This window comes from Lagopus muta, chromosome 11 (assembly GCF_023343835.1).
Source record: "Lagopus muta isolate bLagMut1 chromosome 11, bLagMut1 primary, whole genome shotgun sequence".
Lineage (NCBI taxonomy): Eukaryota > Metazoa > Chordata > Aves > Galliformes > Phasianidae > Lagopus > Lagopus muta.
In genome coordinates this window covers 12,615,086-12,633,557 of record NC_064443.1, presented here as the reverse complement: position 1 = coordinate 12,633,557, position 18,472 = coordinate 12,615,086, and the positions used below count along the sequence as shown (strand labels likewise).

General features: G+C 38.1%; 1 protein-coding gene and 1 long non-coding RNA gene across 5 annotated transcripts in view; one reads left to right on the top strand and one right to left on the bottom strand.

Annotated features, from left to right (window-relative positions):
- Positions 1 to 17,270, bottom strand: part of LOC125698962 (uncharacterized) — a 40,437-nt gene extending 23,167 nt beyond the window's left edge. Inside the window, exons 1-2 of the long non-coding RNA XR_007379390.1 lie at positions 17,173 to 17,270; positions 10,866 to 10,922 (exon numbers count right to left, since the gene is read on the bottom strand). This is a non-coding gene — a long non-coding RNA (uncharacterized LOC125698962). The remainder of the gene's footprint in view (positions 1 to 10,865; positions 10,923 to 17,172) is intronic.
- Positions 17,271 to 17,282: 12 nt separating this feature from the next.
- Positions 17,283 to 18,472, top strand: part of FHIT (fragile histidine triad diadenosine triphosphatase) — a 514,383-nt gene continuing 513,193 nt past the window's right edge. For all 4 annotated transcript variants that reach the window (XM_048957928.1, XM_048957934.1, XM_048957932.1 and 1 more), the window contains exon 1: positions 17,283 to 17,396. The gene's annotated coding sequence lies outside the window, so the exon portion shown is untranslated. The remainder of the gene's footprint in view (positions 17,397 to 18,472) is intronic.

Sequence of the window (18,472 nt, the reverse complement as noted above, 5' to 3'; positions counted from 1 at the left end):
GGAATTCTGTGCCTTCTATGCTCTCATCTATGGGTAACTTCAATAACTGTCATTGATGAAAGAGAGGCACCTTCTTTTCTGTTCTATAGCATGTGAATGATAAATTATTTGCCTTTTAAATATTTTATATTATGATTGTAACAATGACAGAAAAATACAATCTTTTCAATGAGTGGTGAAGGTCTGGAGTTTGTTACACCTACCCACGTGAAACTACTTTTAAGTAGTTAAGCTAAGGTATCTTTTAAGATATATTTTTTATTCTATAAAATATGTTTCCAGTATAATCCTTTAGAGTGATTCTAAAAAGGAACTTTAAATGTATACCTCCTTCCAAGAGGTCTGAATTAGCAATTGTGTTGGTTTACCAGTAAAGTAATGACTAAGCAACTCAGGAAGTGCTGAATTTGAGCTTTCCAAACAGTTTTTTGGACTGCCAGACAAATCAGTCTGAACAAACTACATTCATTTCCACATTTCCATGAACACATCAGAAGATGAAATGATCTATGCTCTGCACATAAGTCCCATTCTCCCATTATGCCTGGAGGAATAACTTGTATATCCCTAGGTAACTGAAATCAGGTGTTTAAGACTTTCAAATTTTGCAATTATATTTCCATAGCACAGTGGATTTAGCAATCTATTGTATATTAAGATAGATAAGAGTAAGTCTAGTCTTTATATTGAGGAGATTTGTCTCATTGCATCACTAAATGACTCCTAATTAGGAAATTGAGGCCAGATTGCAGAGAACTGTGCAAGACAAGATGTGTATATAGGCAAGGAGGATGAGAACAGTAAATGAAAACTTTTGTTGCTCAGATGACCTGCTTCTTACATCCATCTGTGATGTTTCTATCACCCAGACTTGCACCTAAATATGAATCACAACAAGAAAAGGTAACATAGAAGTTTAATAGTGTGCTGTTCCTGTGATTAGTTTTGTGTCACCTTGAATTCAGTTGTATTAAAGTGTTCTTGATATTTCCCAGAGAAAACAAGCCTAACTATTCATAATTGCTTTGTATTAAAGTCTCAGAATCTGGAACCATCCTATCTCCCAGCACTGCACCCTTCCAGGACTGATGGCGTTCCACACGTGATAAGGTAATCAAAGCTGACAGCAACACACTGCAGATGGAACTAGGTTTTATACTTCAGTAATACTGTATCTTTTCAGTAGTATTCTCTGTCTCCATATTTTCCTCTTTCTGTTGATGCATTTTAACAAGTGTGGGGTTTTCTCTCCAATTCACTGGCATGATAACATCAAGGGCTTACTGACAATAGCCCTTATATATTCTTTTTCAGCTCACTAATCTGCACAACTTTTCTATTTAATAAGTACTTTCTACTCTCTTACACAAGCCCAAATTACCTACATTGTTGAAGACTCTGAATGTCAGTTGCTTCTAATTCAAATACAGTGTATATCCCTTAGTAAAAGGCACAGAATGCCCCTGAAGTTACAAAGCAACATAGCCTTCCATCATGTGCCCATTGATTCATAAGAATCATGCATCCTGATACATCTGGTTGATGAGCAAGGAGACAAAGAGGAAATCATCTTCCTTTGTCAGCCAATGTTTAAGCCCATGTGTTGTTATTACTGAGCCTGCATTTTTTCTCCTTTGCTGGGGGAGGCAATTTTTTTCTTTAAAGAAACTAGCATCTAAATAGATTAGATAAAGAACTGAGAAAGGAATAATATATTACCCATTTTATAGATAAGTAACTAAGGTAGAGGGAAAATAAGATAGATTCCTATGGCCACACAGGAGGCCTTTGGCACAGGCATGTTCCAAACAAAGTCTTTGGTGAGGAGTTTATGAGCTGTGAGTTGCAAGGATGTTAAAGCTCTTTTGTTAAATCATATTTCTCTTTCAAGGAACATAAAGCAGGGTTTCTATGGGAATCTTCTGTGATGTTCTAACTAATGTGTTCAGATATACCACTGGAATTTGGTTGGTTGGGTTTTCTTGCGTGTATGATGAAACCCCACTCAGATTCCACCAGATGCTTTGTTTTGTTTGCATCAAGCTCCACTGTCCTCCTGTCACTGGCCAATATCCTTGGTTATATTAATGCCATCTTGTCTATGCATGCAGCAGGTACCTGAGACAAGTAACTGGCCTGTGTATATACTAAGTATTCAGTAGTTTGTGGAGCCCACTGACTGCATCTGCAGCAAAATCTGGGATAAAGTGAGAGTGTGAGGCTGGTTAGTTTACCTCTGAAACTCCGTATGGCACAACAGGATAAACACTTGTTGCAGACTGTGCTGTATCTATTCACTGTTACACTGCTCTTTAAGCTGTATTGGAGTCTCTCTGTTCATGGAATAAATTGCTTTAGTCCAGAATGGGCTCCGGCAAGAAACTAGCATGGCCATAGAAGGGACAACTGGGAGTCTTCGACTTAGAAAGAAACAAGTAAATCAACAGAGCACTGTAACAACGAGCTACGCTCACTGAGGCTTTCCACTCAGCACAGGGATTACTTATGTCTGAGTCTAACATGGCCTTTTCCTGAGATCTTCACAGATGTCTTGTCAGCAGAAAGGATTACTAGAGGACAAGTACAGAAATCTCTCCGATGCCGCCATTCCTCTTGTATTCATTTTTCAGTCTGCCTCAGCTTTAGAGAATGGCCCAAAAACTACCATTAGGCAATACAAAAAAATGTTCAAAATACTCAGGAAATATGGTGACTTAACTAATTTGCACTGTTGGACATCATCTAAGTCTCCAGGGATCCCAAAGGCCACAGCTAACAGGATGTGTCTGGAGTGCTGCTGGAGAACAACAAGGACGTGCTTCAGAACACAATTCTATCTGGGAACAGTGAGAATCAGGGACAAGTGGCAACACATAGTAAGAAAGACACAAAAGCACTTATGGCTGTGCTCTTCTGAGGAGCAGTTTTTGTCCTGGAGTTAAGGTTAAAAATGGAACATTTGCATGTGTGCTTATGATCCCAAGAGTAGGTCAGAGCTTCTCTGTTCTACAGAAGCAGAGAACAGAAAAGCAGCCACAAAAAGTCTACATAAGAGACAGAAATTACTTTTCTGTTCCAGGATTAAGTGTATTCATCACATCATCATAGCTAGAATTTTTGTGGCTTGGTTTCCTTTGTTTGGTTGCTTTGCATTAATATTAAAGGATGATTTTGCAAGGGGGGGGGAGGGATGGGGAAAAGAAAGAATGTCTCTTGAGAAACAGAGATGCAAAGGAAAAAAATCCTTTTGTTTGCAAGTGCATCAGACCTTGTAAAAGTATATAATCCATGGATCATTGGCACGATCAACTATAATGGCTCCAAAAGAGCCATTGTGTTAATGTTGCCTATGAGCACGAGTACTGCCTCTGCATACTAAAAAACCTCATGAAAATTTTAACAACATGTAGGTAGTGGGTAAGTGCAGCATGTAGTAGGCTTTAAAACTGAGAACACAGTACTGTAAGTTTCATCAAAATGCAGAAGAAAAATTAAACTGAAATATAACCGCCAGCAAGATGTAACTGCTCAGGAACGTCTGATATTTTTCTCACGGATAAAGTAACAGATTTTTGACAAAGGAAATGAAGTAAGTCTCATTTATCTGGACTTCATAAAGGCTTTTGATATAATACCATTTGGGAAATTACTGGTTAAGCAAGAGAAGTTGGGGAATAGCACAAGAAATCTAAAGTAGGCAAGGAAATATCTAAAGAAGAGATTACAATTTAAAGGGAAAATACTGCAGTGGAAGGAGCATGCTAATGGAGTTCTTCAAAGACTGATTTCGTATTTCCATTAATAAGCATGACACAGAAAAGAAAAGTGTGGTAATGAAATTTCCTGAAAACAGAAATTTGGAAGATACCATCAACACAGAAAAGGACCAGAACAACATCATGTGGGACAATTTAGACAACTGATGATCTCAGAAATACAAATAGAATGGCATTTAATATTGCATACTGCAAAGACATGGGTTCAAAGACAAACAGAAGAATTTTTACTTTCAGTTGGTAGAAACCCATAAAAGGAGCCTCAATCAACTTCAAAATTGTTCTACAGACCAACATAAAGGAGTAATGAGAGTAATCCTATATAAGGATGCTAGTAGAGTTAGGGAAATAGTACTGCAAACCTGATCTTTGATGTGATAGACGTTTCGGGCACCAACAAGAAAGATTAATTCATAGTGACTAAAATGAGTAAAGAAAACGTAGAGAATTTGACTTATTTATCTAGTAAAATAATTCAGCAATGATTAATACTGAATGACATTAATCAAAAAGAGAGATGGACAAGGATAATAAATTTACAGTCTCATAAGAGTGGATTGCTACTTGCATCAAATGATGCACAATTATGTATTTACTATTGCATTTTGCATAGTAGGGAATGATGGCAACTTGCATGAAATTCTCCTTCTTTCACATTTTCCCCCTTTCTGAAATTCATTCTTCCTCAATCCTTTGGTGCCTAACCTTTTTCCATGAGGTCGGAGAGATGTCTATTAGATCCTTCTCAGCCAGTTTCTTCAGATTCTTTGGTTGAATATGATTTGGACTTTCTGAATCATAAATGTTTAAATTATCTAAATATTCCTTTACCTGCTTCTTATTAATCTTCTGGAAGATATTCCCAAAGCCTCATTAATATTTATCTCACCGAGCTCCATGCTTTGTTCCTCTTTTATGATAAAGACTGAAAAAAAAGCAGATTTTGAGCAATTCTTTTTTCTTTCTGGCCAGTATCAGCTGACCTTTCTTTTCATTCAGGATAATCTTTATTTTCTTTTATCCACAGTGTATTTATTTTCTTCATCTCTTCTCACAGTTTACGCCCTCAACTTGATTTTTGTTTTGCCCTCTTTCTTCCTTATTATTATCTTTATATTATTTTCATTGTTCTGTATCACAGAAGTAGTTGCTTGTACTTATAGTTCTCATCCACTATACGTCCTTTTCCTTTCTTTTCTGAAAATGGAATGTGTTGTCACATTTATGATTAAGGGGTGTTTCTATGTAGAACTCATATATTAAAATGTGACAGCTTGATAAAAATATTAAAATATGTACTTGACATATTTTTCATATATAGAGGCAAATAACAATAATCTCTATTTGATTTTGATAATCTAAAATTTGAAATAGTAATGAAAGGAGGGTTGTTAGATGCAAATGTTTGAATATGAACTCTGCATGAACAAACGTTGGCATTGCTGAAGCCTGTGACAATTTTGCCATTTGTTTCACTCAGATTAGGATTTTATTTTGGTTATGCACTTACACATAAATTTAACATTTAATTAACATAAATTTAATTTTTAAATTGAAGTAGGCCCACAACCTTAGTAGAAGCTGTAATGCAATATATTATTCCTATGCCTAAGAGGAATTCTGAATTCCCTAAAAATGAAAGTTAATATGGAAAACAACAGACATGAATGACATTAATGCCACAGAAGACAAAGTTTGTTATAAATAAAGTGGGTCCAGTTGTAGCTTCTTTAATTACAAAAAGCATTTCATTCAGAATCAGTGATAAATAAAACAAGAACTTCAGACTCTACATAAAAGAACTATTGGTAGACTACACTTCAAAGACTCAGCTACTCTTACAGGTTATTAATATGGATTGCTATTACTGTACTTCCATAATGCAGTTTCCATCTGGATTTAGCTTATGTTGTAGAAAATGCATGTTTGGAGAGAGATCTTGAGAATCTGTCTTACTGCTAGAATTTGTAGTTCCAGAAGAACGTGAAAACTGACATTCTATGAAGTCTGATAAGTAGAGATGCAATAGCACGAAAATTATGCTTATAAATAAAATATCATCAAAACCATTATTTTTTATATTGTTTATATTATCACCGTGCACAGTTTTCCACTGTTGCTTACTCCCAGCTTGTGAGATTCTTCACAGTAAAATAATTGATACTTTCAAGTCAGGAGTATCAGCAATTGTTCAATTGTTCAACAGGCAGTTGTATGAGAGATGGCCGTAACAGTGAGCTGAAGCTGTTCATCTGGGATTTTTTATTTATTTTGATCTCTTGCCAGTGTTTGCATAGAATAAAATATATTAGCCAGTTTGTAGCATGGAAATAAATATAAACATCTATGATTGCACTGTCTGCATCTTTTCCCAAATGCTGGTGTGCCAGCAGGACACTTTCCAATTTGCTTGTCTTCTTTCTTATGTATGTAAAATCCCTTATCGACCAAGGATGACTAAAGTAATAGAGATATTATTAGGGTCCAATTAAATATAAAATGAAGATCCCTAAATATTTATGAAAAGATTGTTGAAAAATGCCAGTGATATTTAAGTAAATCAACAATTGTGGCTGTCAGCATTAAAAAATAAACACGTATGAGAAATGGGCCAGCTTATCACTATTTCTCCACTGTTGTGCAGCCGTAACTTCAGCAGTGTCTCTAGTGCAGTAAAGCATTACTGTGACCCACCAGGTGTAATACTGAGGTAAATACAACAATGGCTCAGAGCCTACTTCTTTCTACCAGACTTTTATGTGGCACAGTCAGTACTATCATTGAATATGTGAATGTATCAGCTAAAAGTCATATATTACAGCTGCTATCATCAGAAGCTATCAGAAAATGCTTCCTTCACAGCCTTTTTTTCCCCACTGGTTTTATGCTGGCACACCCTCACAGAGTGAGCAATAATCTATGCAAGGTAAAGCCAGCTGAAGTTCAAGCCCACCAGCTGCCAGAGGTGCTCTGCTGCTGTAAGAGGAGAGAGAGGAAACAGGTATGCCTGCAATTACTGGGTGCTACTCGGTCTCTATCCCAGCCTCTTTGTTAAAGCACAATGTTTAAGAAGACCTCTGATCAAACACTGTGCTCCATTTCTCAGCCATTATTTCTTCACCGCATTCTCCTCCATGTCTCTGGAAAGTGGGATGTCTTTGTCATGCAAAGAGGAAAGGACGTGATCTAGGTTAGTTCTTACAAATCATCTCTTGCAGACCCACACTGTATCTTACTGAATATTAAATACAAAACAGATACAATTTATGGTGTGCTGCAAAAATGCACCACCCACCATAATGGACATAAAATTTATTTATATTTGTTTGGAAGTGAAATATTTCACCATGATAACAGTACTCTATTATTTAATAGCATTCATGTTTGATTACAGGAACAGTGTATTGACTTCCAGAGTTAAAACCCCTGCTGCATTTGGGTTGTTATGCTCAGTTTTTTACAGTGATACTGTATGCAACATACTTCCTGCTGCTTAAGATTATGAAAATCTCCTTTCCTGCAAGAAGTTCTTTGAGATTTCTAAGCCACAGATGACCACATTGGATACTTCAGAGAAAGGAGATTTTCTAAAGGGGGCTGTAATGTACACTTCAGAAGGCTTCCATATATTCTAAGAACAAATATAAAAAAATTAATCAAACTCAAATCTAACATGGAAATCTCAGGTTAAAATTACCACTCAGCCTCTAGTGATATCTTTTCCAATGAAATGTTTTCCAAAGAAGGAGTACAAGTATTTGAACTTACTCTTGACATTCTTCAGGTATTCTCATGCACAGCATTTGAGTGCAACATCTGCACTTTTTGTTATACCCGCACACAGACAGGACTTCTATCGTATGCTAAATATATTAAAATTCAAATTATATTTTAAGGGAAAGAGACCGAAATGAGTTTATTAAACCTGTTTATTAAACATCCTATAAAAAATTAGAGCACTTGGGGCTAGATTCTACCCCTTGTAAATCACAGTGAAGAGTAGAAGTGAGAAAGTAGGCAGCAGGAAAAAACACAGGGACTTCTTTTTTCAGCACAAGAATTTGGTTATGATTCCTTCTCAGTGCCCAAGGATTAGGATGCACACATTTGAACATTATAAATTCAGAACAGAGTATTCTTTTACTGAGGTTGGTTTCTCTCATTCCCATTGCCTTCGTACTCCATGTATCATGTTATGGTGTTACCTTATCAAGCTGCAAGCCCCTCTCTTAAAAGTATGGATTAGCTATCTGTGCATTCTACAGATTTAGAGAAGAACAGAGAATCCTTCTGCATCTTATACCAGCTAGGACTTGTCTACTTGTAGCCTAAGCAGAATGCCAGTCCAGGCTTAAAATCTGCCTACAGCTTTTAGCCATTTTTCTCAGTGTCAGACTGGGCAATATTCAACTCTACCAAAATAACACAGATAGATTTTTGCACCACTTATTTAGGGAAGAATGCTAAATTTCATTTAAATCTTCCCATGTGGCCTGATGGTTGCAAAACAGGAATTTATCTGAATGTTTTTGTTGTCATTCTGTTGGCAATCAGTCTAGGCTTGCTGTCTTGCCAACTAAGTGATCTTAAAAGTACTATCTGTTTCCTGAGTAGCACCATTTTTCTCTGTAATTCTCTACTTGCTTCCCATGTTAATTTCACTCTGCTTAGAAGCTTCCTATGAAAGCTATGCAGTTTCGCTTTGTAGTCTAATCTTTTTGTGCAAAAGGTATGAAAGCAAAAGCTCAATTTACTTTGAAGGCCTGTGAATTTCTCTACTTAATCATTACATTATAGAAGGTGAATAACTTCCTAGTGGATCCAGTCAGGAAGTTTATAAAAGATTGACTCTAATCCTTACACATCTTGGCCTTCCTCTTGAATTCAGCGATACCATTTCTGATTATACAGACTGGATTTTTAATAAGGTTAGTTTTCAGTTGGCTTAGCTTACTCCTGCACAATTGCTGGGGAACATACAGCAGCAAAGAGTACTGATAAGAGCACAGTGCCAGCTATGGCTAATTACTGTGAATTACTGTGAATGTAACACTGTAAAACAATATACCTTGAGATTCCCCTCACCTCCAACCAGCAATAGGGGCAGCTTCCTTTGATATCCCAGTTTGAATTCCGCTCTAATCTCCAAAGGAAAATGGGAGAGAATAACATGACAAGACTGAAATGAGACTGTGACTGTGACATGTGCTGCAAATTTTTGTTCTGGAATCTCACTCTTCGCATAGGGCTCTGCTGCTAATACATCCTTTCTGTATGCAGAAAACAGTCCCAGATTAATGCCAGATGTGAGAACCCCATACTAACAGAGAAGACTGGTCAGGGTGTTCTGTTAATCACAGAACATATAAGCAAAGCTCCACAGGTTTCTTATTGAAAGAAATATTAGACAATTTGATGTGCCTTATTGAAATACACAACCATAAACAAGATAACATATTACCAGAACTGTTGTTAACAATAAATTATTATTAATATCAATAAAACTAACAGAAATCTCTACAGACAAATCGAAAGCAAATAGATACCTCAAAGCAGTCACTCAATAAATGACTGTTGGGATGGAGTTCAATTACTCAATTTATTATTCTTCAAGTGATAATTCCTAAACATCCTGAAAAGGAGTTGAGAATGCTGTTTCATTATAGATGCCAAAGAGATAATTTACCAGTTGACTCATATCTGTGATTTATACTGGTTAGGAATGGCACAAAACCCACGTTTCTTCAAGTCTGAATCTTAATCCTGACACCAGGTGTACAGGTTCCTCCTGCAGAACTCAGCTTCTACAAAGTCTGTACTCACACCCTGTATCTGTACTGTTATACTTCTACTCCAGAAGCATAATCTTCCCTCTCAGCAGTGATACTGTGATACAGATCACAGAGACAGTCTGGAGGATGGAAAGCAGAGGACTACTGCTCCCAGTTTGACACTGCCATATCTGGTACAAGTAAGGAATTTGGATTGGGAACAAACTATATGGATACAACTGTCTTTGCAACCATTCAGAACAATCTTGAGAAACGAGCGCTGGTTCCCATTTACCAAAAATTACAGTAATATCATCAGTTCCTCAGAGGTCAGAACATGTAATAAAATAGACTACAAGACAGTGTTTTACTACTGGTTAAAATCCGTTACTACATTTTTTTTTCCCTAGGATATTTCCTTTGTTGAGTGTATATGTGCTCACAAAGGTATGTGAATATAAAGTTTACAAAGCCTACATTCACTCCCAAACACCCTCCTGCCATACAAAAATAAACCACCAGAGGAATCAAAAGAAGAAGAAATTTAAAAGTATTGGAATATCCCTTATCTACTAAAATTGGAACATTAAAAAATAAAAGCTTGAAACATCTAAATTATCCAGGGTTTGGGAAGTCTTCAATTTTCTTAGTTTTCTGTGCTCTGATCAAATAAGATTGGAAATGCATCTAAGTGGCTGCTGGCACAGCTATTTTCACCTCAAAACCTTTTTCACAAGCACTGAGAATTGTCAAAGGCTGAGTTATACCTTTGTTGATCTTTTATTATATTGTACTCAAGGTAAATTCTTCTCAAGTGACTTGTGGATTTAAAGCACAAGTTCTATATTGGACTAGTAGAACACATTAAAAAAAAAAAGAAAAAACCCACAGATTGTGTTAAATCAGTGTTATTTATAAAAAAAAGGTCACCAACAAAATGGAGATTTTATAAAAGTGAATTTTAGGAAAGTGAATCCAAACCAATAAGCAGTCCTTCAACATTAGCTCACCTGCTAATTTAAAATAAATTTTAACTACCCTATAATGATAGTTATAGATAGGTAGTTTTGTCACTTCCAGTGAGATGCTTATATGAGAAATTCAGAGCACTTTCCTAGGTAAAACAGAGCTAGAAGCTGACTTAACATCTGGAATCTTCAAGAGGAAAATATAATTTAAGGCTTATCAAGATGAAAGCACTTTATATAAGAAATCTGAGATTTTATCTAAGTCCATATGAGCCATTCTCCTCACACAAAGCCTGTGTGTGAAGACCAGAGGTAACCTGCAAAAGAACAAAGATTGTATCAGTGCTTACCTATGTGCCTTCAGTGCTCAGTATCCTGCCACTTTGCTGCCTTTTGTTTCTTCCTTCCTAGTAAAGCACAGAACTTCATGAATAATAGACTTTGTACGATTTGAAAACATTATCTAAATTCTTTTGACATGCCATGTTATGCCATGTGCCAAAACAAAAGTAATTTTCCCTTCATCTTTCAAGTACTCCACTTTGATATATATGCCCCTTATAGCACCATGATATGAATGGTTTTTCTATTAATATCCACAACCGATGTTTAACAACTTTTGAAGTTAACATACATGCTGTCCAGCCTTTACTTCTATATTTAATTATATATGTTTTAGTTGCAGTGGTTCCTCACAGACTTGCCCAGCAGATTTTGAAGACTAAATGACTCTTCTGTAATGTATGAGATCTTCCTCACCTTTCTTTTTTTGACGAAGATCGAGCTCATTTTGTATTAAAAGGATTTTGCTTAAAGTTGTATTACTTACAAAGGCATGATGTACATTTTAATTTCTTTTACAAGCCTTGCTGAAAGAACTAAAATAAAACCTGAAACAAACAGAAAAATGTTCTTGTTGTTTTTAAAAAGAGGTAAGGAAATACTACAAGAGTTAGGAAAATAATAAAGTATTTACAAAGCCATTTCTTTTTCCATCTTTCACAGTTATTGTTCACTCTGTTATTTGCAGTCACTGAGGATATTAATCACTTATCTGTGATACCACATTTATGTTATCTTTGGAAAAGCCTCTTTGCGCACTCAGGCAAGCAGCATTCTGAAGAACCATCATGTCTGAAATATGTACAATTCCTATACCTGTGATACAGCTCACTCAGTGTGTCCTTTTCCAGTAGCCTATGTTTGCAACACGGGCTGAATGCTACAGTTATAAAGGTCACTGAATAATGCGAACAATCAATAGGTGTTCCTTTAAACCAGCGCGTCAGTATAAGCCTTTCTTCATTTCTTTAATATGATCCTTGGAATTACAAGCCAGTTACCTTTCTGAGCTGTGCTTTTTCTCAAAACTGAATGCCAACACAACAGCTCTTTATGAATATTACGTACTTCTATAGTACATAGCTCTACAGCACTAAATTCATCCAGTCGAGATCTTTTGAGGAAGGAATGAAGTGTGAGAAAACTAATCCTTTGTGGCTGTCCTCCATTTATGTCACGAGGGCAGTTTTAACTCCTGCTATCTGTATTTTCAGGCTAGAAACATATTCCAAAGTGGGAAAACCCTTATTGACCACGTGTTCAACACACTAACTAAACACAGCACATCTCAGTTTTCCATATGAAGAAACATGTTTTCAAGGTCTTAATCTTTTAGTGTCTTGCACTTCTTATTATTTTCATGTCCTGGATTTCTCAGATCTGACCTGGCTAAGATATCTGCTTGAAATAATTAAGAACAGAATGAAAGAAGATGAAGAAAGATGATGAGAACCCAAGTCTGGACACAGACCTTACAACACTTATGCAGCTGTTGTATGCAACAGTATGCAACAGTTACACAGCATTTATGTAAACTGAGTATCTTCACTTACTGGAAATACTTGGGTAAAGCAATCATGCACTAAGGAATGTCATTGTTCTTTAGTTTCAAACCACAAAATCAGCAGATTTGAAAGAGAAGTTTCCAAGTGTCAGTAAGCTAGGACTGCTCTTTGCTCATTCAAAGTTCATTGTTAGCTATCTAAAGAATTAGATCCTTTATTTAGTCTGTACTGATTAACTTCATTCTTGATGAAGGCAGCTGCTACTGCATGTGATGACAAACCAGACTCCCTGCTGTGCTGCAAAGTTCTCTGACTAAGGGCTGGTTTCCTGCTAGCCTCAATGGCCACACAGAACGAAAACAAGAACAGATAAGAAAGAGCCTTTGTGAGATTGAAAAATATTAACAGTTCTCCAAATCTGTCATTTTTCCTTATCAGTTATCCAAATTATTGCCATTTAGGGCTTATTTTGTGTTTTTTGTTGTTGCTGTTGTTGTTCAGCGTTGGTTTTACTTTTTGGTTGTTGTTCCTAAAATTTATATACATTATCCAGCTGTGCTGATTTGAAAATTGGCATTTATATTTTAGTTATTGTTTGTATAGTAAAACACATGCCTATGACCCCACATCAATAAACCAGTTTATTTTTCAAGACAGGAGTGTTGTTTCAATTATCCTTTTGAAATGTTATACGTGGCATGCTGTAATTATACCTTGCCCGTATATTTTGTAAAGTTTCCCATTGAACTGAGAAACTGCATTGTGCTCACAAAAACCAGTTTGTTGTGTTCACCGCATTAAGCATGCTGTGAAAGCTTGTCCCTTGTGCTCAAAATGTAAATTGGACATAGCTAATTGCATCTACCGCTGATGATCATGTTCAGCGAGTGCAGATTTCTGGAGGGAAATGTGCCCACGCTTCTCCTCATGCTTAGATATAAGTGTGAGTCCTCCTTCAGATATGCTTTGTTGTTGGCAAGGTTAGACTTCACTGCCAGCACTTCTTATGAAAAACAAAAACATTTTGTACTCTACTTGTTGATATAAGCCTGGAAACGTTTTGGGTTTTTTTTTCTGTATCGGATGTAGAATACTTCTCATTACATTTTGTACAAAACCCACTTGCTGAAATCTTAAGTGATGAAACCCTATCCCTAAAGTAGAAGTCACACTATTTTCTTATGCTGTTTGTAGATTCCTTCAATCAAGACAGAGGTAAAAGGTGTAACTTAAAGAGAGGTTGCAGTTCTGTGGTCAGCAGCTGCAACAGCTGAGGTAGTGAAGAGGAAAGTCCATAAAAGGGTGGGGTGCTCTTATTGAAAAGACAGCATCATTTGTAGAAGCTTTGTGGGTCCAGCCACGGGAAATGCTCAGGACGTAAACTGAGCAGACATCTGGTGATGACAAGCTACCAGGGAGGAATTAAGGACTGGCTTCACAGAAGGGGCTGTTTTGGTTAGATGTTGTATCATTCTTACTCTGCCAAAACCATGAATATGGCTCCCATTTTTGACTAAAAGAGAAATGACTAATAGTGAGTTAGATAAAACAGCCAATTGGTCTTAAAGAAGTAGATGTTGACCAGCAGTTTCAAGAAAATACCTAGTAAGAACAAATCTGCATCAGTAATGAAGAAGGAACCAGGGGGCTTCTGCTGCTCAGGATGTGACGGGGAATTGGTCAGCAGTTGTTCAGCAACTGCAATGTGCACCACTTGTTTTGTACGTTCTTCTATTATTACTATTATTATTATTCCCTTCCTTTTCTATCCTATTAAACTGTCTTTACCTCAGCCCACAAGGTTTAGCTTTTTTCCAGTTCTCTCTCCCATCCTACTGAGGGGGAGGGAACGAAGGGCTGTGTGGTACTTGCTGCCTGAAGTGCTGCCTGACTGGTTAAAAACAAAAATGAAGAATGATGAAACTTCAAGATATTGATTCACTAATTTTAATTACTATCAACATCGTTACTCCTTCAGAACTACAATGTTCCTATTTCTTGCATACACAACAAATGTTAAGGATTAAGACGAAGGACAGCTTGTTTGAAAATAAGTGGTTTGTAACATCATAGCTTTAGGACGTGTAGTTTAAGATAAAAGTAGTTTCAAAGTGGAAGCAACAGAATTCAGTGAAAAATAAACTACAGTTTCTGCGCAGCACAGAGCCAGAGAGGCTCTCATGTATCACTGTGCAGGTAGAACAGCTGTTATAAGGGCTTGACTTACTGAAGCTGCAAGATTGGGAAGATATTAAGGGCTCCTTCTGCTATGGATTAGAGGGAGAAAAAAAGTTTTGTTTCTGGTTAAGTATAAAGGAGCTCAGTCTAAATGAAGAAAGCACTCTGTCCCATAGAACAAATAAGCAGTAGTGAGCTGAAAGAAAGTTTTCCTGGGATCTCTACTCATTTTTTAGTCAAGAGATTTCATGCTCAGTTGAATGTTAAGAGGCAGATTATCTAGAAACACACTTCACTTTTGCTTATGTATTGCATTTGTTTTTTTTCTGTTAATAGCAGAATATTAAAGCTATTTTTTTGGTAAGCAAAAGCTTCTGCTCCAGCAGAAACCCACCTCTTCATCTGCTTTTTACATATTTTAGCAGTTGCACATATTTATGTAACATATAATCTCTGGTTACAGACAGATTGCAATGGTAGAAATTGAGAATTATGCCTAGAGCTCTTTGAAGAGATTAGGATTTGCAGTTTGTTTTCAACACTGTAGAAAAATATTCAGGGCTCTTCCTTCTTTTGTTAGTTTTAAAACTTCCTGACAAACTTAATCTGATTTTCTGACGTGCTGCTTTACTGAAGGTTAATTTCTATTCAGCATATGCTTCAGTACAGTGTTTGTGTTCACAGCATTGCCTGGGACAGCAAAACAGTCTTAAATCTTTATCTTTGCTTGCTTGCAAGTTCTCAAAAGAGAGAATATATTTGATCAGTGCTTTAAAATACTGTGTAGAAAATGAGAGGCAACATGCATAAAAATATAAATGAGCACGTTTTCATCAGGGCTGATGAGCACATCATCTCACACACTACCTCTTGATTTGAATGGTATTCCACTTGACAATGGCAGTGAAACTGTCTATGTAGAGGTTAAGAACGACAGTATTTGCTTTTACCAGTGATACAGTCTCCTTAACAATTAATGGCAGTAGAGCATATCACAAAGGGAAATGTAAGATCCTTGCAAGGTGGGATGACCAGAAAAGTCAAATAACTTAAAGGAAGGCAGTGAGGTGATTCTGATTAAGCTGTTGAAGTGACTGACTTCACTTTATTTGTTTTCCTTTATGACAAATTGAGTCAATTTGGAGAAATAGAATCTCTGCTATTTGCCTGCTGTATATATTAACTTAGTTGAGTGAGATCAATAAGACACGAAGAAAACTATCAAATCAGTGCAAGGTAATAAAATCAACGCACAACTGTAATGTCATTAACAACACTAGGAACTCTTGTTAGGACTTCTAGAAAGTACACAGTAATCTTCAGAGAGTCAAAATTTACTACATAGAAATTAGAATTTGTGATAACCACATAACTTGTGGGAAAGAGCTGTATGTCATCCAGGCTCTAAGTGCAGAAGATAATCATTAACAATTGTACAAAAGCAATCCAGTACCAGCAAAATACTTGTACCAGATATGGGAATGGTATACACAGCTTTTGTAAACAAAATAAATACTTAGTATGTTTCTCAGAACCAAGTAGATATACGTCAAGAAAAACTGCAAGCAGTGGATTATCAGTTGGATTATCCTACAAGACAGGTGTATGCACTGTAAAAGGGACATATCTGGGGTAGCTTTGCTGGCAGTCGACACAAGGGAGCTGTCACTGCACCATCATGAAGGGCTAGCAAAATGTGTAACAGCAGGGGGAATTAATACTGTCATTTCTGCATGCAGTGACTTTGGGGATTAGGCAGGGAATTCCTTGCTATATGGAAGTACAGATATTGAGGCACCATTCATGACAGTAGCATCAAAGGGGAATCTTGGGTCTCCTGGTATTAATGATAAGGACACTTGGCATCACACGTATGGGTAGGTGACAACATTGTCTTCAGCGTAAGTAAAACACAAAGCTATGATGATACTTGGAATACTGGCCATTAATACTGTACTGTCTCCAGCAAATATATTGAATTTATCTTCTATTGGTTCTACTCATTTCCTTTGGAATATAAAATAAAGTTCAAGGTTTTGGGCTTGAGGCCAGCATATCTGATTGTCCAAAGCGCTGCCATTTGACAGTAATGTTCAGCAGCTTCATTCATCTACAATTCATATACATGAAATTATCTGTCTAAGAAAGAGAACTTTCTCAGACACCGGGCTGAAGACCAATTCTACAGACCAAAGCAACTTTGCTTTATGCTGTAAGGCCTTGTCTTCACTACAAACACCCAGATCAAGAGAAACAAAGACAGCTATTGACCAGGTTTCTTCCCTTTAGGAAAAGGTTGGTGGGACAACTCCTTTACAGCAGAGCTGATCGCAGAGCTGGAGGCTCTGCTCCGCAGTGGGCTGCTGCTGCTGGCTGTCTTTTGTGGCTCCGATGCACAACTGAAGAGTACTGAAATTCAGCTGGGAAATCAGCGCTGCCTGCACGGAGCCTTACTATCACTGCAAAGACCGCCAGCAGAAAGGAAAACCGACAGCATTTCAACACAACCTAAGCTATCCCCAGCGTGCACCAAAAGCAGGGAATCGGCAACACCAGCAGGCGCGCGCTGTGACGCTCGTTTCTATACCCGCAACGGCGGGGCTCCGAGAAGTCAAGAGCGGCACCCACGCACCTTGAGGGAATCTTTACACACAAACAGCTCCGCGCGCAGCTGAGTCCCAGGCGGGCACGAGGCGGTGGGCACGAGGCTGCCACCCGGTCAGGCTGACGGACCGCGCACCGCCCAAACACCACACGCGGCGGCCGCCGAGTACCGACCCGCCCCTCAGCTGCTGCGAGCCGCCGTCGGCACACCCCTTTCCGCCGGAGTGACGCATGCGTGCTAGGAGACGGAGTGTAAGTCTCCATTTTGTGTTAATTTCCTTCCGGGTGCCGCTGGGTTTTCCAGCGAGAGGAGGAAGAGGAGGGGGCGGCTGCTGTTGGGAGCTGGGTGGGAAGCGCCGTGCTGTTCTGTGTGCCGTTCCTCTCAGGGCTGAGCGCTGCACGTGCGGCGTTACCCGCCCCACGCTGCAGGCTGTCTCTCCGCTCCCTTGTTCTCCCCCTTTTTCCTTCGAGCTGGGCACTCTGAAATTTTTTGGATGTGTTTCGCACTGGTTTCCTGGCTGGGAAATCTCAGGTGTCTGGGCACGGCCCCTCGCGTGGGGCGGCTGGGGTGGGTGAGGTGCGTGCAGCCCCTCGTGCTCCAGAGGATGGCACGTGGCTGAGGCACGGCTCTGCAAGTTCGTGATGAACCCCTGAAGAAACGACTGGAATCTTAACGGGAGATGGGAGGACAAAGTAGTTTAGTTGCCTTTTGTAGGAGGAAAAAAAAAAAAAAAAAAAAAATACTGTGAGAGGTGTTCAGCTCAGGGTGGTCAGCTGCAAGCTGCGCTTGCTCTGAAGAAAGGAGAAAACTGCTTTAAATGACCCGTTTGGGAATGTTTGTAGATAACTTTAAATGATGATGATGTTAAAAAGAGGAGAATATGAAGTACAATTCGAAGAGCTGCACACAGTATGTTATCTGAAGCCAGGTTTCTCATTAACTTATTTCCGAATGCTGGATGTCAGTGATTCAAATAAAACATTCTGGAATACGTCCTGAGATCTCGGCTGCTTAATTTGAAATTGAGTCACAGAAATGCCTAGTAGAAAAAGTGCATGAAACACTTAACCTTTTTCCTCAGGGCAGGATGTCTGTTATCTCCAGCACATAGGAGCTGCCTTGATTTCATAACCTGAGTTTGTATTTCCCCTCAAATGCATTTTTAATTTTTCTGAGTGTTCTTAAATCTTTGAGTGATGGTGGGGAACCATTTCTGCTTTTAAAAGTTGCATTCTGTGTGCTGGAAAATGCATGCACATTGCTTTGCTGCCTTTGAGTGCTAGGTGTGGTGTGCTCATAAAGCTGCATTCGGTTCACTTGTCAATTC